Raw genomic sequence first — 26,084 nt, 5'->3', positions numbered from 1 at the left:
GGGTTGCTACTAGCGATTGGGTGGTTGAGTGAAGGCCCCTCTTCCGTTCCTCATTCCTCGCTCTCTTCGACGTGACTCCGTAATGCGGGAGCTGTCAGGGCGTGATCCTCAGTTCGGTCCAGCTGTGCCCAGCGGCAGGATCTGTATTTGCAGATGTGCTTTATTTCGGCGTTTTGCCATTCTTAATCTGTTTTTACTCATTTCTATCTTCCTCTTCTCTTTGAATGGCTAGTGCCTAGAGTATCTCATGTTCAAGGGCTTTTGAAAATCCAGATATATATCTGCTGCTGTTTGTGCGTTAGTGTACAATACACTGGTCTTAAAAATGAACATTTTAAATATTCATATACAATTTTCACAGTATATTTAAAAACTAAATGCAAAGATTAGATTTTCCTCACACACTGAAATATTTATAAAAATTCAGGCCTAATATGTTAAATTATTTCATATCCGAACGTTGGAAACACCTTAGTTTTGTATTATTGTTAGGAAATGATGTAGTATTGTTACGTTCGGGTACACCAGTGGTTCCTGATTTTAGTGTGTATTCCCATCACCTCCATGTCTTACCAGAACACAAATGGCTGGGTGGCCACACCCAGAGTTTCTGACTCATCTATCTGTGGTGGACCCAAGAATTTGTATTTTTAGCAAATCTCAGGTGATGCTGATGCTGGTGGTCCAAAGGCTGCAAGGCATTCGAGAACCAATGTCTTACACTAAAGCCTGTTTCTAAAGTGTGAAAACCTGGGTTTAGATTTGAATCTTCAGCATCCTTCTTACATGTTTTAATCCACAGGATACAGGTTTACTGATCTGAACCATGAAGTGAGCTTTTCTTCTCCAACCAGGCTGAGATTTACACACACCTTGTGGACAATTCCAAGCAGGAACTTGAGCTTGAATGCACCTTGCAGGATGACTCTATTCCAGTCCTTTACCCAATTGGACTGGCTCCTGCTTACAATTCTGTTTTGTATCACACGTCATAGCATTTCCCAGTGCTTTGTTGTAGCCATCTATGGTTCTATTTTTTCTGATGCCAGCCTTTCCAAAAAGGTTTTGATCTGAATGACTTATATTCATGGTCATTGCTAGGATAAAAGCCAGATATGCTCCTGCTTGTTCTGAGCTGGGCCTGAACAGAGTCAAATGAATCTAAAGACTTTAGTGATATCGATTTACAAACACCTTCTTTTTGACATTCAAGACCTATAAAATTAATATAACTCTCACACACCACAGTATAACAAAATTCCTTTTTGGGGAAAGTTGATGTGTATTTTTAAAGAAAGGTATTTTTATACCATATAGCCCAAATGTCAATGGGGATGTAGCTCAGTGGTAGAGCGCATGCTTTGCATGTATGAGGCCCCGGGTTCAATCCCCGGCATCTCCAGTTTCTTGCTGTCATCTTGAACCAGACATACTTGGTCTTTAGCATTTTTGATATTTCTGAGCAATTCAAACAACTAAATCAGATTTCATTCTAGTTGGAAAGTCAAATATGCTGCTGAAAAAATACACTTTGCTTGCACTGCTAAGAGGACTCAGACTTATGCTCTATTCCTCTTTTGGAGGAGGGTTAAGAGAGATTAGGCAGGGACAATGGACTGGTTTGTTCCCACTCCTGCAATTTTTGTTTTTCAACAATTTTTTGACCCTTGTAACAAGTGCTTCTACCTTACTGAGCCATTAAAAATATTTTATTTCTCATGCTTTCTATTTTAGTAGAGATCATATTTGAAGTCAACTGCTGAATAGAAAATGCACCACTGGATAAATGGGTAAAAGCATAACTAGTTTCTAATTGGTTGGCTGCAGGAAGCTAAGAATGTGACTAGGAGAAATTGTATGCAAAGAACAGTCTTCAGGTGTAAGAGAGAAAAGAGAGGTTAGAAATCTCTGCAGAGAGGGAAAGATTTTATTAGCTTCTGCTTTTTTTTTTTATAAATTAGAGAAAACTACTGTTATCAATTGTCATCAGGGACATTGGTTAAGAAACAGTGTTCTCGACAAACATAGGCTGAAAAAGTTTGTTCTTGGAAGTCATATCAGTAAGAACAGAGTACCCCAGTTATCTGAGTAATGTGGCCAAGTGACAGTGGCTTTGACGAAAACACTGCTATGACTCTGACGTAGAAACTCAGACTCCATTTCCAACCAGTTTCCAGAGTTTCAGTAAGGATTTTCAGGAACATCTTTTAACATTTATTGTAACTGTAGTTTTAAGAAAACAGGATGTGAGTCCATTATCAAGCCTGCCTGATGCCGCCACTTTACTCACAGCCCTGCTTTGCTGTGATTCTATAAAAACACTGCTCCAATTAAATTAAATCAAATAAAATTAAAAAGTTAAACTTCACCCCCACTCATCCCCTCAAATCCTTTAATAACTGTGTCTCTTGCTTTGTTTGGTCAAAGCCTATACTTCTATTTGCATTTTCTCCCTTACCTGAGCAAGGATTAAGTTCATCTTTTACATGTTAAGATTGAGCAATTCTAATTTTTTAAACATTTTTTAAAATATAGAACCTAAAAATAGATATGGTGAAGTAAAGTAATAGAAACTGGTCTTTCAATAAAATTAAAATTAAAGTTCTTGAACTTCTGTAGGGAGAGCCTACTTAAGACACCAAAAAAAATAGTACATAAATAAAAATAATGATTCATTTGCTTGGATCAAATGCATCTCCAGAAAAACCTTAGTCCTCTCCTGGGTTTCTCCTCTATTCTTACAACACTCACAACACTTCTGACACCTAGTATGGGTGGGGCTTTCCCATATTAAGCAATTCTGTGACGCCAGCTGGTGTCCTACAATTTAACACAAGTCTGATACTAACTAGAGATAGTGTTAGATGCTGCAGGTTAAGGGCTCAGTCCCGTGAGACTGTCTCCTACTTCAGATACCAGTTGCAAAAAATAGGTCCCCAGGTCACCCACAGCTTGACTACAAATCACAGGTTTCCAAGACTTCATCCCCCTTGGATTTGTTTTTTTTTTTTTTTTTTTCCCCCTTGGATTTGATTATTTGTTACAATAGCTCACAGAACTCAGGGCAACACTTACTTACATTTACCAATTTATTTAAGGATATGAAAAAGGACAAAGATGAACAGCCAGGTGAAGAGATAAGTAGGGCGAGCAAGGTCTGGGAGAATCCAGAACACAGGAGCTTCTGTCCCCATAGAGTTGGGGTGTTCAACCTCCTGGCTAGATGTGTTCACCAGTCTGGAAACTCCCCCTAGTCCCATATTTTGAGGATTTTATGGAGGCCTCCTCATGTAGGTATGATAAATTATCAACTCAATTTCCAGCCCTTCTGTCCTGCCTGGAGAATGGGAGGTGGAAGAGGAGGGTGCTGAAAATGTCAAGCTTCTAATCTAAGCTTAGTCTTCCTGATGACGAGAAGACTCCCATCCAGGAGCTCCCATCCCAGAGCCATCCAGAATCACCTCATTAGAACAAAAGATGCTCCTAGTGCCCTTATCATTTAAAAATTTATAAGGGGGGCAGTGCCTGGGTGGCTCAATCAGTTAAGCATTCGAGTCTTGGTTTCAGCTCAGGTCATGATCTCAGCGTCTTGGAATTAAGCCCCGCATCAGGCTCTGTGCTCGCACTTTCTCTCTCTCTCTCTCTTTCTCTCAAATAAATCTTTGTGGGGAAAAAAGATTTTATAAAGGCTTTAGAAATTCCGTGCCAGGAATAAGGATGAGATTCAAATATATATTTCTTATTATGAATCACAATATAACAGAAACTCCAAGTGATGTTTCACTCAGTCATTGAAGCTTTCTTAACTTGTGCACTGAAACGTAATTCTACTAATATGCTAATAATATTTTATTGGAATTATTGGAAGTTTTAGCTCAGATCTCTTTTGAAAGTTTCTAAGGATGGAAGGAAGGAAGGAAAGAAGGGAAGGAAGGAAGGAAGGAAGGAAGGAAAGAAGGAAAGAAGGAAAGAAGGAAAGAAGGAAAAGTACATAAATTAGTAAAATAGTGAGTCAATGAACAAATAAAAAAAAACTTGTTTGAAGAAAATTCCACAAGTGCTTAATCCTTCTGATGGGCTGAATTTTGTCCGTCCAAAATTCAAGTGTTGAAGTCCTAATCTCCAGGACCTCAGAATGTGACTGTCCTTAGAGGTAGGCTCTTTAGAGATGTAATTAGGTTAAAGTTAGCTCATTAGGGTGGGTCTTAATCCAACATAACTGGTGTCCTTGTAAGAAGAAGATATTCCCACACAGACACCTTAAGGGAAGACCATATAGACACTGGAAGAGGCTGGCTATCCACAAGCCATGGAAACAAGACCAAGAGAATGACCCAGCTAGTACCTGACTGCAGACTACCATCCTCAAGAACTGTGGTGAAAAAAAATAAATTTCTGTTGTTTAAACCGTCCCATCTAAGGGACTTTGTTATGACAGCCCAAGAAATGAACACAATTCTAAATGCCATCCCAGAAGCAATTTTTAAAAATAACACCTATGATTGTTACTCTCTTTACATCCCAGGGGTAAAAGAAGAGTTAACATTCGTTGGCTAGGTATTGGCACTCAGCATCAATTCCCACTTTCTTCTGGCTGGCATTCTGTACTGGAGGGCTTGAAAACTACAAATATATTTCCCAGAGCCCCTTTTACCTGAGGATCTTGATACAAATTATATTAATACAATTAACAGGCACACTTCTCTGGGCTTTACAAATCAAGATATTGTCCCGCTGGTGTTGCCAATTTCCTGCTGGCAAGCAAGACTGAGGACGTGTGCTTCTGTGTAGAACCAGGAGAGAGAGTAGTGGCAGATGCAGTGGCCATAGTCCATGTTCCAATGTCCAGTCACAGCTTCATGATTTGGGAAGAGTTCTAGAGAAAGAATTTTTCCTGACCTTATCCTTGTGTTTCCCAGATTACAGATACAGTGGCATGTTATGAGCCTCAACAATGTTATTACTAGCTTTCCTTGTAAAATAGTTCTATAGATATATCTTTTTTTTAATTAAGGGAAAATACAAACACAGTCCTATAGATATTTTCTGGAGTCTTGAAGGTCTAGTCTAAAGTCTGTTTCTCAATCACTTCTGCTGATTTTGAACTAACTCAATTTCCTGTTTCTAAATCCTTCCTGCTTAACACATATAGAGTGTTCCTGTTTCCTACACTGAACTCTGAATTGTGCTTCAGATTAAGAAATATCAAAATAAATGATGATAGTAATGGGTTATAATCTATTGAATACAATAACAACCTATAAGTGAGTCCATACAAATAAATAAATCAATAAAGAAGAAAGAGATCTTCTTCTTATAATAAGAAGTCAAATTATAAATCTAGAGAGAATGATAAATTTAGAAAATTACCCTTTGGAAATCATTACATAAATAATTGATTTAGGAAGGATCATCAATGAGTGATAAATTAAATACGTGAAACTTGAGAACAGGATATTTACATAGTCTTAAATTTTCTTCTCACGAGATACTAATTACAAAAAAATATAGAGTTATGGAGAAACTTAGCAGATATCATCATAAGCAAGTGATCAAAATTAACATCACCAGTATAACAGGACAACTGATATTATATGTCTACTGATATGATGCACTGAAAAAGACACAATATCAGTTGTCTTGTATTCCTACCCAAATTACATAGCCAGAATTAATTGTGAGGACACAGTGGGACTCACACCCAAATTATGGAACATTTTACAAAATAACTGGTCTGTACTCTTCAAAAATGCCAATGCCATAAAAGAAAAAGAAATCCTACAGATTGAAGGAGATGAAAGAGAACGACAACTGAATTCAGCACATTATCAAAGATTTTCTTTTGCTAAAAAGGCATTATGGGGGGAAGGAGACTAACATCACCAAGATGGCAGAGTAAGAAGCCCTGGACCTTCTCTCTCCCTCCACAATTGCACTATTCAGCAGTAATTCATTGACAAATTCTCTTTCTGAGAAATCAGAAACTAATGGAAAGTCTCCTGCACCCCAGAAGACTGTAAAATCAGACTTACTGAAGCTGGTAGGAAGATTCAGAATATTCTCTCCCCAGAGACACTGCCCCAGTTTACTGAACTTCCAGCTTCACATAAGAGGGGAAGAGATTGATTCATGCATTCAGAACCCCAACTTTTCCAATGGGGCTCTCCACAGACAGTTGGTCTCTGTCTTGCCAGTCTTGGAGCTGTGACATGTCTGGCACAGTTTATCCATCTGGGAGAGAACTGAGGCAGCAGCTTGGGCTGGTAGATGTCATTGACCCTTCCTCCTGTTCAGCAAGAGTGCTAGCAGACAGAAAAAAATCCCAGCTTTCAGGTTCTCCTCAGGAGGAAAAGAGTGATTCATGTGCACAGAAACCCAACTTTTCTGGGCTTCCCAAATAACTAGCATCGTTCTCACCAGTCCTATTACTCTGATGGGTCTAGTACAGTCTAGCCACCCAGAGGAGAATGGATGCAGAAGCTTGGGCTGGTAGAAGCACTGACACCCCACCTACCCTCAGCACAGAGCAAGCAAACAAGAACCAAACTGCCCTGGGGAAGAGAAGAGTTGACAGAGGTGCCCATAATCTCTGGCTGAGCTGATTAGTGGGGGTCTTCTCCTATATTAGGCCACAAAGATGAAGAGAGCTTAATGCTTTGTCTAATGTGCAAATACCAATGCAGAGAGTCAAGGAAAATGGAGAACCAAATAACGATGTTCCAAACAAAGGAACAAGATAAATCTCCAGGAGCTGACACTAATTAAATGGAATTATGTTATTTACCTGTCACATAATTAAAAATAACTTTAATAATGATGCTTATTGAGGTCAAGAAAACAATGCATGAACAAAGTGAGCATTTTAACAAAGAGATAGAAAATGTTAGAAAGTACCAAATGGTAATCATAGGCTTGAAGAACACAATAATCTGACTGAAAAATTCACTAGAAGGGTTCAACAGCAGCTGGATTGAGCCAAAGAAAGGATAAGATAACTTGAAAACAGGTCTCTGCAAATCAGAGATGTGAAAAGAATGAAAAGAGTGAATAAAGCTTACAAAAATTTTAGTACACCATCAAGCAGAACAATACACACATTATGGGAACACAAGAAGGAGGAGAGAGAAAGGAACAGAAAATTTATTCAAACAAATAATGGCTGAAAACTTCCAAATCTGGATAAAGAAAGGGACATACAGATTCAAGAAGCCTAAGGACATAAAGTAAGAGAAACATAAAGAAATCTACATCAAGACACATTATAATTAAGCTGTCCAAAGACTGGGATGCTTGGGTGGCTGAGTGGTTGAGCATCTGCCTTTGGACATGGTCCTGGGATCCAGGATTGAGTCCCGCATCAAGCTCCTTGCAGGGAGCCTGCTTCTCCCTCTGCCTATTTCTCTGCCCCTCTCTGTGTGTCTTTCATGAATAAATAAATACAATCTTTTTAAAAAATTGTCCAAAAACAAAAAATGTTGGAAGCAAAAAGAGAAGAATGCCCCCAGGGACTCAACATATTTTTCAATAGAAACCTTGCAGAAAAAAAAAGAAAGAAAGAAACCTTGCAGAAGGGAAGGGAGTGGGGTGATATATTCAAAGTGCTGAAAGAAAAATACTACCAACAAAAACTACTATACCTAGCAAAACTCCTTCAAAAATGAAGAAATAAAGATTTTCTGAGATAAACAAAAACTGAAGAACTTCATCACCATTAGATCCACCTTAAAGAAATGCTAAAGACAGCTCTTCAAGTTAAAATGAAAGGACACTAAATAGTAACATGACAACATAAGAAAACTAAGAAACTCAGCAAAAGGAGTCCAAGATGATGGAGGAGTAGGAAACCTTAGCTTTGTCTGGTCCCAAGAATTCAGCTAGATAGCTATTAAATCATTCTGAGCACCTGTGACTTCCACCAAGGATCTAAGAAAAGAATAACTGCAACTCTACAAAAAGAAAATAGACCACTTTCTGCAAGAATGACAAGACAGAAAAATTCACCTCAAAAAAGAGAACAAGAGGCAGTACTGACTGCCAGGGAAATAATCAATATGGATATAAGTAAGATGTCAGAATTAGAGTTCACAATAATCATTATAAAGATACTAGCTGGAGCAGCCTGGGTGTCTCTGTGGTTTAGAGCCACCTTCGGCCCAGGGCGTGATCCTGGGGACCTGGAATTGAGTCCCATGTCAGGCTACCTGCATGGAGCCTGCTTCTCCCTCTGCCTGTGTTCTGCCTCTGTGTGTGTATGTGTGTCTCATGAATAAATAAATAAAATCTTAAATAAAAAGAACCAGAAAAGACCCTGAATAGCTAAAGGGATGTTGAAAAAGTAAACCAAAGCTGGTGGCATCACAATTCTGAACTTCAAACTATATTACAAAGCTGTAATCATTAAGACATCATGGTACTGGCACAAAAACCGACACACAGACCAAAGGAACAGCATAGAGAACCTAGAATGGACCCTCGACTTTATGGTCAACTAATTTTCAACAAAGCAGGAAAGAATATCCAGTGGAAAAAATATAGTCTCTTCAACAAACGGTTCTGGAAAAATTGGACAGTCACATGCAGAAGAATGAAACTGAACCATTTCCTTACACCATATGTAAAAATAGACTCAAATTGGATGAAGACCTAAATGTGAGACAGGAATCAGGATTTTGATAAATCCTAAAGGAGAACACAGGCAACAACCTCTGTGACCCTGGCCACAGCAACTCCTTGCTAGACACATATGCAAAGGCAAGGGAAACAAAGGCAAAAATGAACTATTAGGACTTCATCAACATAAAAACTTTGCACAGGAAAGGAAACAGTCAACAAAACTAAAAGACAACTGACAGAATGGGAGATGATATTGGCAAGTGTCTTATCAGGTAAAGGATTAGTATCCAAAATCTATAAAGAACTCATCAAACTCAATACCCAAAGAGTGAATAATCCAATCAAGAAATGGACAGACAGCATGAACAGATATTTCTCCAAAGAAGACATGCAAATGGCCAGCAGACATATGGGGGGAAAATGCTCCACAGCACTTGGCATCAGGGAAATACATATCCAAACCACAATAAGATACTACTTCACACCGGTCCAGAGTAGTCAAAATTAGTGTCAGGAAATGACATATTTTGGTGAGGATATGGAGAAAGGGAACCCTCTTACACTGTTGGTGGGAATGCAAGCTGGTGCAGCCACTCTGGAAAACAGTATGGAGGTTCCTCAAGAAGTTGAAAATAGAGCTAACCTACAATCCAGCAATTGTACCATTAGGGATTTACCCCAAAGATACAAATGCAGTGATCTGAAGGGACAACTGCACCCCAATATAGCAGCAATGTCCACAATAGCCAAACTATGGAAAGAGCCCAGATGTCCATTGATAGATGAATGGATAAAGATGTGGTCTATATATACAATGGAACACTACTTTGCCATAAAAAAAAAAAAAATCTTTCCATTTGCAGTGAGATGGATGGAACTAAAGGGTATTATGCTAAGTGAAATAAGTCAATCAGAGAACAATTATCATATGATCTTATTCATATGTGGAATTTAAGAAACAAAACAGAGGATCATAGGGGAAAGGAGGGAAAAATAAAATAAGATGAAATCAGAGAGAAAGACAAACCATAAGAGACTCTTAATCATAGAAAACACACTGAGGGTTGCTGGGCTGGGGGGGATGGGTAACAAAGTGATGGGCATTAAGGAGGACATGTTATGTAATGAGAACTGGGTGTTATATAAGACTGATGAATCACTGAACTCTCCCTCTGAAACTAACAATACACTATATGTTAATTAATTGAATTTAAATTTTTAAAAATGAAAGGAAAAAGTATGAAACTCACAGGTAAAAGCAAATATATAGGCAAATACAGAATATATGACTGTAATGATGGTAAACAAATCACTTTTAATTCTACCATAATAATTAAAAGAAACAGCTATCAGAAATAACTATAACTATTTGGCCCAGGGCGCGATCCTGGAGACCCGGGATCGAATCCCACATCGGGCTCCCGGTGCATGGAGCCTGCTTCTCCCTCTGCCTGTGTCTCTGCCTCTCTCTCTCTCTCTCTGTGTGACTATCATAAATAAATAAAAAAAATTAAAAAAAAAAGAAATAACTATAACTAAAAATATATTTAAAAGATACACAATATGAATAGATGTAAATTGTAACAATAATGACATAAAGTGTGTGTGGGAAGCTTCTAGCTTCCTCATTTGGAAAAGTATGCAACTTTTGACTTCTGGATCATAAGTTCCAGCCCCACATTGGGTATAGAGATTACTTAAAAATAAAAAATATTTTTAAAAAGTGTGGGATAAACTAGTGTGAACTTTTTTGTCTGGAATTGAATGAAAGTTGTTATTAGCTTAAAATACACTGTTGTAAGTATAATATATTTTATGTAAGCCCCAAGATAACCATATACACACATACACAAAAGAAAAAGAGAAAGGAATAAAAGCATATCAATTTTAAAAATTAATAGAACATAAAGGAAGACAGCAAAAGAGAATAAGAGACAGAATGATTACAAGATTAACAGGAAATAATTAACAAAATGGCAATAATAAAGCCTTCTCTATCAGTAATTAATTTCCATGTAAATGATTTAAACCCCCCAAACAAAAAACATACAATGACTCAATGGCTAAAAACAAGACCCAACTGGGGTGCCCAGTGGCTCGGTCAGTTAAGCATCCAACTTTTGATTTCAGCTCAGGTAATGATCTCTCTCTCCCTTCCCCTCTCCTCACTCTCTTCCTCTCTCTTAAAAAAAGGAGGGGCACCTGGGTGGCTCAGTGATTGAGCATCTGCCTTTAGCTCAAGCCATGATCCTAGGGTTCTGGGATTGAGTCTTGCATCAGGCTCTCTGCAGGGAGCCTGCCTCTCCCTCTGCCTATGTCTCTGCCTCTCTCTGTGTGTCTCTCATGAATAAATAATTAAAATCTTTAAAAATAAATAAATAAATACCCAACTATGTTGTCTACAAGAAACTTATTTTAGATTTAAAGACACATATAGGCTGCAAGTGAAGGAATGGAAAAAGATACTCCATGCAAATGGTAACCAAAAGAAAGCGGGGATGGCAATTCTTATATCAGAATAAGTATTATATTTAATATAATATTATGCATAGAGAGAAGCTTTTTTTTTTTATTTGAGAGAGAGAGAAAATGAGCAGGGGAGAGGGACAAAGGAGAGGGAGAAGCAGACTCCCCGCTGAGCAGGGAGCCTGATGCAGGACTCAATCCCAGGGCCCTGAGAGCATGACCTGGGCTGAAGGTAGATAGATGGTCAACCAACTGAGCCACCTAGGCACCCATGAGAAAGAGAAACTTTAAGTCAAAAATGTTATAAGAGACAAAGAAGGACATTTTATAATGAATAAAGGATCAATCCACAAGGATGAAATAACCATTATAAATATACATGCACCCAACATCAGAGTATCTAAATATATAAGCAAACATTGGCAGAACTGAAGACATAAATAGATAGCAATACAATAGTAGTTTTAGACTTCAATACCTCACTTTGAATAATGGATAGAACATCCAGAAAGTATATCAATCAAAGTATAACCATAAGGAAACAAATCTTGAGTAATACTACAGACCTAATGGACCTAAAAGACATATACAAAATACTTCACTCAACAGCATCAGAATACGTTCTTCTCAAGTACACATAGGTTTTTCTCCAGGATAGATCATATATTAAGTCACAGAAACAGTCCTAATAAATTTAAGAAGGTTGAATTCATGCCAAGTACCTTTTCTTGCTATCATGGAATGGAATTAGAAATCAAATGCAGAAGGAAAACTGGAAAATTCACAAATATGTAGAAATAAAACAACACATTACTGAACAACCATTGAATTAAAGAAAATATCAAAAAGGAAATTAGAAAAAAACCTTGAGAAACAAAACAAAAACACAAATACCCAAACTTATGGGATGCAGCTAAAGTGGTACCAAGGCAGAAATTCATGGTAATAAATGCTTACATTAAAAAAGAAGAAAGATTTAAAATAAACAATTTAACTCTACAACCCAAGGAACAAGAAAAAGAAAAACAAAATAAGCCCAAAGTTAGCAGAAGGAAGGAAATAGTGAGAAATCAAGCAGAAATAAATGAAATAGAGAACTAGAAAAACAATAGAAAAAAATTAATAAAACTAAGAGTTGAATTTGGAAAGATAAACATTGATGAACACTAGCTAAACTAATAAATAAAAAAGGAGAGAAGACTCAAATAAAATCAGAAATGAAAGAAGAGATGCTACAACTGGTGCCAGAGAGACAAAGAGGATCATCAGAGCTGACTATGAAAAATTAATATCACCAAATTGGACAACTTAGAAGTGGATAAATTCTTAGACATTTACAACCTGCCAAGACTAAATCATGAAAAAAAAAAATACAAAGTAGAACAGACCTATAATTATAATGGAGATTGAGTCAAGAATCTCCCAACAAAGTAAAGCCCAGGACCAGATGGCTTCACAGGTGAATCCTATCATTTAAAATAAACTTAATGGAAATTCTTCTCAAATTCTTCTAAAAGCTAGAGTATAAACACTTCCAAACTCATTTATGAGGTCAGGATTTCCCCAATATCAAAACCAGATAAAAACATCACAAGAAAAGAATTATAGGCCAATATCCCTGATGAATACAAATGGAAAAATTTTTTAACAAAATCTAGCAAACTGAATTCAACAATACATTAAAAGATAATATATATCATGACTAAATGGAATTCAAGGATGGTTCAACATTCGTAAATCAATGTGATAAGCAACATTAATAAAATTAAGAATAAAAACCATATGATCATCTCAAAAGACACAGAAAAAGTACATGACAAAATTCAACACCTTTTCGTGATAAAAGCTCCCAACAAACTAGGAATAGAAGAAAAGCACCTCAGTATAATAAAGGCCATACATGAAAAGCCCACAGCTAATATCATATTCAACAGTGAAAATTTGAAACCTTTTCTTCTAAGAGCAGGAACAAAACAAGGATGCCCACTTCCATTCAACATAGCACTAGAAGTTCTAGCCAGAGCAATTAGGCAAGAAAAAGAAATAAGAGGCATCCCCAAGAAAGGAGAGAAAATGAGTGAGAAATATCAGAGAGGGTGACAGAACACCTAACTCTGGGAAATGAACAAGGGGTAGTGGAAAGAGAGGTGGGTAGGGGGTTGGGGTGACTGGGTGACAGGCAGTAAGAGGGGCACTTGACAGGATGAGCACTGGGTGATATGCTATATGTTGGCAAGTTGAACTCCAATAAAATTTTTAAAAATAATAGTAATAAAAAAAACACTGAGTTACCAAAAAAAAAAAAAAAAGGCACCCCCCAAAAGTAAGTAATAATGCATCCAGAAAGTAGAAAAACGAAGTCCATATTGGCAAACAACATGATCCTATATATAGAAAGCCCTAAAGGCCTCATTAAAACAGTGTTAAAATTAATGTATAAATTCAGTATAATTGCAGTATAATTTCAGTAAATTCATACAAAATTAACAAATACAAATAAAAATGTTAGTTTTGTTTCTATACACTAACAATGAGCTATCTGAAAAGGAAATTAAAACAATCCCATTTATCACCAAAAAGAGTAAAATATCTAGGAATAGACTCAACTAAGTAAGTGGAAGGAAGGCTTGGTTTTTAAATTTTTTATGTATTTATTTGACAGAGAGAAAGAAAGCACAAGCAGGAGGAATGGCAGGAAGAGGGAGAGAGAGAAGTAGGCTCCGTACTGAGAGCCCTACATGGGACTTGATCCCAGAACCCCATCATGACCTGAGCCAAAGGCAGATTCTTAACCTACTGAACCACCCAGCACCCCAGAAGGAAGACTTGTATACAGAAAACTATAAAGCACTGATGATAGATATTAAACAAGACCCATATAGAAAGATGTCCTATGTTCATGGATTGGCAGATTTAACCTTGTTAAAAAGTCCATACTATCCAAAGAAATCTAAAGATCAATGCAATCTCTATCAAAATCCCAGTAGTATTTTATACAGAAATAGAAAAATTATAAAATTCATATCAAACCACAAAAGACCACTTATAGTCAAATCAATCTTGAGAACAAAGCCAGAGGCATCACACTTCCTGATTTCAAAATATATTACAAAGCCACAATAATTAAAACACTATGATACTGGCATAAAGCCAGACATATAGGGATCCCTGGGTGTCTCAGCAGTTTAGCACCTGCCCTCAGCCCAGGGCATGATCCTGGAGTCCCTAGATGAATCCTGCATCGGGCTCCCTGCATGGAGCCTGCTTCTTTCTCTGCCTGTGTCTCTGCCTCTCTCTGTGTCTCTCATGAATAAATAAAACCTTTAAAAAAAAAACCAGACATATAAAACAATGGAACAGAATAGTGAGCCCAGAAATGAATCCATGCATATATGGTACTGATCTTTCACAAGGGTGCTGAGAATACCAGTGAAGAAAGGATATATAGTGCTGGGTAAACTGATTATTCATCAGAAAATTAGTTTCTTATCTTACATAACACACAAATCAACTCAAAATGAATTAAAGACTTACATGTAAGACCTGCAACTGTAAAAATCCTAGATACAAACAGTACAAAAGTTTCATGACATTGGTCTGAGCAATGATTTTATGAATATGACACCAAAAGCACAGGCAACAACAACAACAACAAAAATAAGCAAGTGGGACTACATCAAACTAAAAGGTTTTCTCTGTATAGCAGAAAGAGAAAAATGAGTGGAAACAATCACTTGGTAGATTGAAAAAGCAACTTCTACAATGAGAGAAAATATTTGCAAACCATGTATCTAACAAAGGATTAATCTCCATACTATATAAAGAATTCCCACAACTTAATAACTTAAGAAAAAAACTGATCACCTGATTTAAAAATGGGCTAAGGACTTGAATAGAAATTTCTCTGATGAAAACATACAAATAGTAAACAGGTATACAAAAAGGCTCAACATCACTAATAATGAGGTAAGTGCAATTTAGAACCACAATGAGATATTTTCATTCACATCTGTCAGGATGGCTGCTATCAAAAAAATGAAGACAACAAGTACTGGTGAGGATGTGGAGAAATTGCAAGTCTAACACACTGTTGGTTGGAATGCAAAATGGTGCATCTGCTATAGGAAACAGAATACAGCTTCCTTAAAAAATTAAAAATAGGACTAGCATATAATACCACAATCCCATTTCTGGATATTTATCTAAAGTAACTGAAATCTGGATCTGGAAGAGATACTTGCATTCATTTGATCATCACTGCAAAACTATTCAGGATAGCTAATATGTGAAAAATACTTAAACTTCCATTGACAGATCAATAGATAAAGAAATTGTGATATGGGCAGACATTGGAATACTATTCTCTTTAAAAAGAAGGAAATTTTATGATATGTAAAAACATGGATGAACTTTGATGAATAATACTAAGCGAAATATGTTAGTCACAAAAAGACAAATACTGCATGATTCCACTTACATGAGGTATCTAATATAGTCAAATTCATAGAATCAGAGTGGAATGCTGGTTGAGGGGAGGGGAAAATGGGGAGTCACTAACCAAGGAGCATAAAGTTTCAGTCAAACAAGATGAATAAACTCTAAAGATCTGTAAAACATTGTACCTACAGTCAACAATAATCTATAGTACACTTAAAAATTGGTTAAGATAGGGGTGCCTGGCTGGTTCAGTTGGTAGAGCATGTGACTCTTAATCTTGGAGTGGTGAATTTCAACCCCGTGTTGGCCATAGGGTTTACTTAATAAAAAAGAAAGATTGGTTAAGAGAAGAGATCTCATGTCAAATGTTTTTACCAAAATGAAACAAGAAAGTTTCTAAAAAGGACATTATAAAGACAATTAACAGTCTGAATAAGACCTGTATATTGGATAATGGTATTATATCAATGTTAATTCTGATTTTTATAATTATTCTGTGGTTATGCAAATGAATATTATTATTAGGAAACATACACTGAAGTGTTTAAAGATAAAGGATCATTATGGTTTACAACTTCCTCTCAAATGATCCATGAAAAATTATATATATATAATATAACATTATATATATATAATAGGATAAACTAAATGAGATCAATTGCTCATATTTAGGAAGTGTGGATGATGGATAAGTAGGAATTCTTTGTTCTATTCTTGTAACTTTTCTGTAAAAATAAAATTACCTTAGAAGTAACAGTTAAGGGATCCCTGGGTGGCGCAGCGGTTTGGCGCCTGCCTTTGGCCCAGGGCGCGATCCTGGAGACCCGGGATCGAGTCCCACGTCGGGCTCCCGGTGCATGGAGCCTGCTTCTCCCTCTGCCTATGTCTCTGCCTCTCTCTCTCTCTCTGTGTGACTATCATAAATAAATAAAAATTTAAAAAAAAAAAAAAAAGAAGTAACAGTTAAAAGAATGAAACATGAGCAAGGATAGCCAAGTCACATAACAAAGGCCCACATTTGGTTAATGGCAGATTTTAGGACATGTTTACACATTCGTCATCCCAAACTCCATGCTCCTTTTCTTCTGTGTGTGGTCAGCAACTTAAATGCCAGCCTTTTCTCTGCCCTTATATGAACACAGATTTTATTTTTTACAATAACAATTTGAGCCATTGAGTAAATACTGCTTTCCCCAGAGAGCGGAGGGCATCTCTGGATTGAATTCACTTTTTAATTTATGCCCAATGCAGAATTTTAGGGGTTCTTTGTTAAGTTTGTACTATGAAGAAACTGATTCAGCTTTTGGCTGAATTTGAGGAGACTGCAAAATTCCATTAAGGCACCTTGGATAAAACCTCTTGGAGCTCAAAACAAAACAAAAAACAAAAAACCTTGGAAGACTTGACCTCCAAATTCTCTTACATCAATAGTTAGGAATATCCAATAAGAGACAGAATGGAGAGTTTAAATTTCCAAAGACAACTCCTCATTAGCACAATAATGCTCACAAACACATCAGTTTAAACACATCAGTTATCTTCTTTCAAGAAAGAAGATAAGATCGCTCCTTACTGATCTATAATTAAGCAAAGGGAATGGATGTGTTTACTTTTTTTACTGACAAAATTTAATCTAAAAATATCCTGAAAAGGAGTCATTTGCAAGTAATAGTTCCTGGGAGTTATAGAAACAGGCTTTCTCAATTTGGGAACTTTTCTCCCTAGAACTTGATGCCAATTCCCTTTGATTATTTTTTTTTACATTTATGCTTTCTGCACCTCTGGTTATGTTGCTTAATTTTTTTTTTTATTTTACATCTATTTTCCAAAAAGAAAACAATGAATAACTTAGGAAAAAAATTTGAAATTTCACATTTTTTCTCTTAGTCATTTTTCAGAATGTGTTCATGTTAACTACCACATCCACCGTGGTTGCTCTTAGTATAAAATTGAAACACCCCAACATGGCAGATAAAACCCTGTAATGGTTCATCCCTATACTTTTCCAGCCTCATTTCTCATCCTGCTTGTGTGAATCCTTTCCGCTCTAGCCATGCTGGCTTTCCTTTGGTCCTACGCACTTTTGCCTAGTTTCTTCTGCCTGGAGGTCTCTCTGCTCTACTTCTCTTTTCTACATAATTCTTCCTTTTCTTTCTTTTCTTTTCTTTCTTTTCTTTTCCTTTCTTTTCTTTTCTTTTTCTTTTTAATTCTTCCTTTTCTTTTGCAACTCAAGTCTCTGCTTCTCTGACTTCGATTAAATGAAATCTCTTGCATATGTTCTCCTAAATCTTAGTCATTATTTTTTGTCGCATTTATCATAGCTATGACATTTTCTTTCACTTTGTGATCATGTAATTGATTTCTGCCTCTGCCTCCCCCCTCACCCCCTAAGCTCTTATCTCCTTTGAGGTGGAGACCAGAACCATTCAGCTTACTTTTCCATATGTTGGAGGAGTAGGAATACAATACATGATTCTTCAAATAATTGAGGAAATGATTGAATGAGCTGTCAGCCAAAAGAGATGAAGGTTTATCTACTTCTTGAGATCAGCTCTAAGAGGTGTTTGTGCATGCAGAAAACCTTCCAGAACTCATTTCAGTGATCTCAGATCCAGAAATAAAACTTCTTGAAATTGGCATTCTGACCTAGAGTCATGACAACTCTGACCAGATGTCTGCCTGAGGGCCTAATTTAAGTCAATTTAGGAGAGAGATTAAGAGTCCTATAAAAAAAATAACATCAAAAGTAAATATCTCCCTGTAATTGTTTATGTTTGCTAAACACCAATTTTGATTTAATATATTGTTTTATGGAAGTCAAGGATTTTTTTTTAGTGGTTCATGGACATTCAAGAACTTAGGAAGTCAGCAACATCTTGAAAGAATATACAAACCGTGTCCATATGTCTGTTGGCTTTTTTGTTTTTGATGGTGATCATAGACAAGTTTTCATCAGATAATCTAATGAGTTCATGTGCCATACACTTTTAAAAACTATTATTCTAAACCATACTGAATACTGTTTGATTTTTTAAAAAAGATTTTATTTATTTATTTGAGAGAGTGAGAGAGCATGAGGGGGTGTGGGGTAGAAGGAGAGGGATATGCAGACTCCCTGCTGGAGCAGGGAACCTGAGATGCAGAGCTGGACCCCAAGACCCTGAGATAATGACCGGAGGGGAAGGCAGCCCCCAACCCACTGAGGGACCCAGGCACCCCCTCGTTTGATTTTATAAATAAAATTATTTGAAATACAAGATCATGGCTTAGAACCATATTAGGCTAAGACCCTAGCTTGATTATTTATGTACTAACTTTAATTTGGGCAAGTTACTTTGCTTCTCTCTGATTCTGCTTTCTCATCCACAAAATGTGTCTAATAATGCTTACTTTTATGAGTACTTTTAGAGATTTAAAGGTATGTGCAAAAATACAAAAGTGCAACATTGTAAGTGTTCAATAAACTGCAACCATTTTTCATCTATGTATGTTTTAAGTAAGATGGCTGGAGTTTGAAAACCTAGCAGAATATATTTTTAAATAGCTTGAATTAAAATTTTTCAAATTTTATTTTAGAAACTCTGTAGTTGATCTTGAACACCCCAGTAGTTAAATGCACAGCAGAACCACATGATAAATCACCAGTAGAGGGGCAGAGAGTCATTGAGAACGCAGGTGTAAGGAGAGAAGAGCTCCCAAGCAGTAGATGTGATACTGAAATTATAGCAGATTTCAGACTAAAAAGTTTGAATAAATTGCCAGAAAAAAAAAAAATCCAAAACAACCCCTAAAACCTGAGCAGGCCCCGCTGGGATTCAAACCCAGAATCTCCTGTCTACAAGAGACAGGTGCTTTAGCCGACTAACCCACGGAGCAAGGTACATCATAGATAGAGGTGCTTTTCCGATCAAACTGTACCCAATTAGGCGAAAAGCTGCGCTGCTGATTAGAGTGACTACTGCAAGCCTTTCTGGAACAGGTGGCCTGGCGGGAAGGGCAGACTCGCGCGGGCGGCCCCGGCTCCCGGGCTCAGACTCCCACCAGTTAGGCAGCACGCATGCGCGCTCTCCGATTCTCTGGGAAAATCCCCGGGGCCACCAAGGAACCCAAGACCGAGCTGCCAAGCCGACTGTTGTGCGCGGGCAGGGGCTCCTCCAAGCGAGGCCCCGACAGTTTTTATATCCCACTCTATTGCAGGAATCGAGAATCATCAGCTGAGTGGGTGTTCTCATCGTGAGTGACAGCATCCTCCAGCAGAAGCCGTCAGAACTTCGCCTTTGGCTGCTGGAGGGCCGCACACCTGTACCCTGAAAACCAAGGCAAACCCACACCACCCAGAGTCCTAACACCTTCCAGCCCCGCCTGGGGAAGGAGCAGCAGCAGCAGGGGGCGGGTTGCTCAGGGGTCACCCACCCACCCCAGTGGTCCAGCCCCGAGCGCCGGCAGCGCCGTGCCCCAGCGCCCCAGCGCCCCAGCGCCCCAGCGCCCCAGGCCGACAGCGCACTTGTTCCCCGCGCGGACAGCACCGCTCTGTGCGGCCACCCTGCGTACGCCTGGCTCTCCGCTCCTCGTGTTGCTGTTTGCGGAGGCTGCTCTTTTGTATTTTTCTCATGGATCCTCAACCTGTAGGAGCTAAATACACACCAACCTGTTGTGGAGTCACTGAAGTCAGCATTAGAATTGCCCTCTACTGAAATAACAAATGTTGGAGAGGACGTGGAGAAAGGGGAACCCTCTTGCACTGTTGGTGGGAATCGGGACTGGTGCAGCCACTCTGGAAAACTGTGTGGAGGTTCCTCAAAGAGTTAAAAATAGAGCTACCCTACAACCCAGCAATTGCACTACTGGGGATTTACCCCAAAGATACAGATGCAGTGAAAAACCGAGACACCTGCACCCCAATGTTTATAGCAGCAATGTCCACAATAGCCAAACTGTAGAAGGAGCCTCGGTGTCCATAGAAAGATGAATGGATAAAGATGTGGTCTATATATGCAATGGAATATTATTCAGCGATTAGAAACGACGAATACCCATTTGCTTCGACGTGGATGGAATTGGAGGGTATTATGAGTGAAGTAAGTCAATAGGAGAAGGACAATCATTATATGGTCTCACTCATATGGGGAATATAAAAAATAGTGAAAGGAATTATAGGGGAAAGGAGAGAAAATGAGTGGGAAAAATTAGGGTGACAAAACATGAGAGACTCCGAACTCTGGGAAATGAACAAGGGGTAGCGGAAGGGGAGGTGAGTGGGGAGAATGGAGTGACTGGGTGATGGGCACTGAGGGGGGCACTTGACAGGATAAGCACTGGGTGTTATACTATATGTTAGCAAATTGAACTCCAATTTAAAAATTTTTTTCCTTGAAATGAAAAGAATAAGGTGTATTTTTTTCACAGAATGACCTAGGTTCACGCCTCTAAATTTTCTCTAGCCACAAGACTGTAGAAACTATGAAATGGAGTCAAACTCAGTGTAGGCTCAGAGAAGTTTCATTGATGCTAAGTAAACGGAGTCTTTGGCCTTTGCTTCAATGCTAAGGAATAAAGAGCAGCAAATAAAATTTTCCCCAGATGTCAGCTCTCTGCTCATATCTATGTTCTTAGAAAATAACACCTTTTCTTTCTATCTGTGCTCCTCTTAATACTCTGTATGCAGAAAAACTGCAGAAAATAAAGTCTGGCTTCATCTAATTAAAATAGTCATCTCTTGAAATATTGTTAAAAACATTATTGTTTAAAGACATTTCTGGGCTCAGGGAATTCTAACCATTTCTCTCTTTCCCCATTCTTCCCTATGTCCTCCGCACACTTCATTAAAAAAATAAATAAAATAATTTTGCTTGAACTGTGCCTAAAATGTTTATGGGTTGAGCTCAAGGAGAGTCTGTGTGGTTTGCAATAGAGGAATCCTAAAAACAATCTTTGACGGAACTGATCATAGTCTGGTGACCTGAGGTGAAGACAGAAGACAAGACGGGGATGAAAGATTAATTACGACTCAAGACTGTTACTGTTGCCTCATAGAGCTCTTGTTATTTGACAGCGGCCAGCCTTGGCTGTGGGCACCATGGCACACGGAAAACGTGAGAACACGCAAGGAAAAGCATGTAGACCACTCACTTGGTAGATGCTATGGATACTAATTTTAATTTAGTTCAGAGTATTCCAGCATCTTTAAGGCTCCACTGAGTCACACTGCTGCCGGCCTGTGTAAATACCGGCGAGAGCTAGTGCGCGGGACCCGCGGGACAGCAGGACTGATCCTGCAGCTCACAGGTGTTAGCTCCAGGACCCAGACGTTCATAGGCCCACTCCAAGGCCCGTACCTTAATTTTGTGCGGTTTTTCTTAAGGAGTTAGGCAGCACAAGCAAAACGTGAGAGCCTGACATGAAGGATGATAGGCATCATTGCCTCCGCGGTGCTCCTGCACCTGCACTGAATGGAGAATTGGCACTGCGGGGGGCTCGTCCGCGGTCTCTGGGCCTCTGGCGCGGCCAGGCGCCTGCCTGGGGGAACAACCATTTCCTGCATTCCCTGCTCTGGTCCCTGTGACCAGGTGTCCCACCTGCAGAGGCAGAGACTGAGGCCCAAGGGCCGAGACTTCGCGCTCCCAGAGCGAGCAGGTCTCTAAGCGAGAACACCAAGAAGAGGTCCTCACCCGCAGGCTCCGGGTCCAAGTGCGGCGGATTCTGCGCGCGGGATCGCAGCTAGCCGGGTCGGAGGCAACGTGGAGAGTGTGCGGCTGGCCGGCCGGCCCCAGACGCGCGAGTACACCCATCGCAGGGCGCAGGCCTAGCTCCCGGGTGGCACCTCGGGGCGGAGGGTCAGGTGGCCGGCGGAGGTCCCCCAGCGTGGGCAGCCGCGAGTCGGCAGAAGAAACCCTCCTCCCGCGGAATCTCGACCTGGGAGACCTCAGACCAAGCCAAGATACGAGTTCGTCCCCAGACCTTTCTAGCTCAGGGTTGACATGCGTAGATGTCAACAGTGCTTTTTTCCTGGAGCCGGGAGTGACCAACCCGCTCCGGATCAGCTGAGTGTGGAAGCACCTGCCTGCGCTGCCGGCGCCAGGTGGATGCAGCGCTCACAGCGGTAGGGTTACGTGTACAGTCCTGCCGACTGCAGGGGCTCAGGAGCAAGATCATTCATTTCCTGAACCAGGCTGGGACCGGAAGCAAGAAAAACTGGAGATGCTGGGGATCGAACCCAGGACCTCATGCATGCTAAGCATGCGCTCTACCACTGAGCTACATCCCCGCCACGTGGGATGTGACTTTCCTAAACTATCTTCATGAAATTGAGCAAATGTATCCCCTTTAACGTTTTAGACTGTTTTGTTCTTTTGTAAAAGAGAACTCGAATTTTCACCTCGCTCCTCTGTAGAAATCCGCTGCCACGAAATTCTGACTAACTCGTCAATCGCCGACATCCAGGACGCGAGGAGAGAACGCTGGGGCGGGAAATCTCAGTAAGAAACACTTCCACACCCTCCTTCTCTGAGTGCTTTTCTTTTCTCAAAGGCCTGTGCGTCAAAGGAAAGATACTCCGAAGAAAGAAAAAAACGCTTTCCCAACGACTGTCTTTATGCAACACCCCAAAATGCGCCCCACCCCCAAATTCTCCGCATTTCTGCACCCTATTCCCGGGCTCCAGAAACCGCTATGCGCCTTTCCTTAGAAAACAAGGAACGGGTGGAGGGAATTCTGTTGTAAAAATAACCTTCCGCTGTAAACTCTTGGGAGGGCTAAAGGGTGGAGCTGATGCATGTTTGGATGCGTCCTTCTGACCCTCATTTAATCCAAAGAATGCAAATCCGACCTAGAGAATACAAATCCTCAAATCCCGCTCTGATTCTTTGGAACAAAGGGCCCGGAAAGAAGTGAGAAACGCGTTCCTTCTAAGATTGAAGTTAAACCTCTGCCTTCGCGATGCTTTATCTGCTGCAGAGGGAGTGGTTCTCCCCCCGTCTGGGGCCCTTCCTCCCCAAGGGGCGCAAACCGAGGTTTTGTGTCTGCCTAGAGTTCAGGGGCGCGCCCGGACACAGTGACCTGTGAGCGAATCTGGAAGAATGGATGGGACCGCTAAGGAGAAGAGAGGGGAGAGCTGATGCTGCGGCGCGCCGAGGCTCGGATGTGCTTGTGTCCGGGCTGCTGGACTAGGGGTCGGGGTCGGGGTCGGGGTCGGGGTGGGGAAGGAAGTGAAAGTGGGGGTGGGGGGGCGCCCCGGAGCACACCAGCGTACCTCATCCTTCCACCTTGCTAAGAGAACCTGCAGTAGAGATGGTGAGCCCAGACAGTTTGTACAAATCATGAGTTCTCTAGAATACTTATGGCCTATGCCTTTCTTTTTGCCAGTGACTGTTTTAATGGAAGGGACGTGCCCCTCTGGTGCATAGACATACTAGCCAGTCTGCCTAAAGACTTCAGATTTTTGTCAGGATACAAAGAGAAACAGGAGAAGACAACGACAGGTCTTCATTCAGCCTTCCAACTCGATGTTCAGGGAATATGGTTTCTGATAATAGTCTGGTATCTTGAAAGAAACAGATAAAATTATTTTTTTGTAAATAATTATTTGCCAAAGAGAATTTTTTTTTAAGGCTTGATGTGAATATTCCTTGTATACTGCTGAGTAAAACTCTAAAATTTGCTGGGTTAAGAAAATAAATGTTTATTATCTCACAGATTGTGTGGGTCAGGGACTCCAGAGTGGCTTAGCTGGGGTTCTGGCCCCCAGGTGTCCTGTGAGGTGGAACTCAGGTGTGTACAGGACATATGTTCCTCTGAGGTGTCACTAGGTCTGGAAGATCTGCTTTCAAGATGTTGGTAGGAGGCCTCAGCCCCTCCTCATCTCTGTCTCCACCACTGTTTTAAGTGGGAGGGAACTGCCCCAGGGTGTGTAACCAGGAGATAAGGATCTTAGAGCGCTTTCTTGGAGATTAGCTAAAACTCTATGTCATCCTTAATCATACCTCAGTGCTTACCACAGTACCTGGCATAAGCAAATATTTGAATCATTTTTTAGAAGTGAATGATTGAATGGATATGGAGATAGATGCTTGTATAAATGAATAAACAGTATGTTCAGTGGCCACTTAGGAGATTTTAAATGGGAGAAATTCTGAAATTTGCTTTCAACCCTCTCAATTCTAGTAGAAGAAATGGAAAATTTGTAAAAATGTATAAATTACCAAAACGACCTAAGAAGTTTGAGAAAATCTGATTCAATATACAGCCATTTTAAAAACTGAATGAAGAATTCAAGGAGAATTCCCATAAAATATAATTTCCAGTCTGAGACAATTTTATTGGCATGTTGTATGAAATCTTAAAGGAAATGATAACTTCTGTGCTATACAGAATATTCCAGAAAACAGAAAAGCTTTATAAGCTATTTGAGGAGACAAGTATAATATTGTTACTAAACGCCAATGGAGAAGGCTTAAGAAAGAAAAATTATAAGACAATTTCACTAATAAACACAGAAGCAAAAACATAAATAAAAAACTAGAACAGACTTCCAGTTTCCAATTCTATATATAAGGAATTTGGAAGTTATCACTACATCCTAATGACAAGTAAAAGGCCCGGACTGACAAGTAAAAGGCTGACTGAAAAATCAGCAACTCTTTTGGATCTGTGAGAGAGGTGAGGACACGCAGCAAACTGCTGCCCTCAAGGTTGAAAAGACAGGTAAATAAAGGGAGTAAGCCCACTCTTGACTTTTATTCTACATATACTGGAAGTCCTAGCTAGTACAATTAAGCAAGAAAAAAATAAAAGGCATACAAAATGGAAAAGAAGTAAAACTATCACTGCTTGCAGGTGACATGATACTACAGATATAGAAAACCCTACAGACCCCACTGAAAACTGAAGACTAATAAGTTCAGTAAAGTTGCAGGATACAAAAATCATTATACAAAAATCAGTTGTAGGGGCACCTGGGTGGCTCAGTGAAGCGTCTGCTTTTAGCTGGGGTCATAATCCCAGGGTCCTGAGATCCTAGCTCCACATGGGCTCCTGGGTCAGTGAAGAATCTGCTTCTTCCTTTCCCTCTTCCTCCGTCTCTCCCCCCTGCTTGTGCTCTCTCTCTCTCTCTGTCAAATAAATGAGTAAGATCTTTAAAAAAACAAAAATCAGTTGTGTTGCTGTATGCTAATAATGAACTATCTGAGAGAAATTAAGAAAACAATCCCATTTTAAAGAAAAATTAAGAAAATCTCATTTTAAAGTGGTATATATACACAATGGAATATTATTAACCATAAAAAAATGAAATCTTGCCATTTGCAATGACATGGATGGAGTTAGAGAGTTTATGCTAAATGAAATTAAGTCAGTCAGAGAAAGATGAATACCATAAGATCTCACCCATCTCTTGCCACGGACCTAGGTTAGTCAGAGGCAACATGAAGAAAGACTCGGAGTCTCACTGAATTTTAATCTGGGGGGCAGGGGGACTGAGACTCCGACTTGGAATCAAATCGGACTTGGACTCAACTCTGAGGCTTTGTCTACTCCAGTTTTTATTAGGAGAGCTAATGTGTTGGCTATAGGAA

At 39.5% G+C, this 26,084-nt stretch overlaps 2 non-coding genes across 2 annotated transcripts; one reads left to right on the top strand and one right to left on the bottom strand.

The window, feature by feature from the left end:
- The first annotated feature begins 1,330 nt into the window (after positions 1–1,330).
- On the top strand, positions 1,331–1,402 carry TRNAA-UGC (transfer RNA alanine (anticodon UGC)). The gene has a single exon. It is a non-coding gene; the product is annotated as a tRNA-Ala (tRNA).
- A 21,306-nt stretch (positions 1,403–22,708) lies between these two features.
- TRNAA-AGC (transfer RNA alanine (anticodon AGC)) lies at positions 22,709–22,780 on the bottom strand. The gene has a single exon. It is a non-coding gene; the product is annotated as a tRNA-Ala (tRNA).
- Between the last annotated feature and the right edge of the window lie 3,304 nt (positions 22,781–26,084).

The sequence above is a fragment of the Canis lupus genome, chromosome 37 (assembly GCF_048164855.1).
Source record: "Canis lupus baileyi chromosome 37, mCanLup2.hap1, whole genome shotgun sequence".
Classification (NCBI taxonomy): Eukaryota; Metazoa; Chordata; class Mammalia; order Carnivora; family Canidae; genus Canis; species Canis lupus.
The sequence above is the reverse complement of the archived record's forward strand: the minus strand, read 5'-3'. Positions and strand labels throughout refer to the sequence as shown.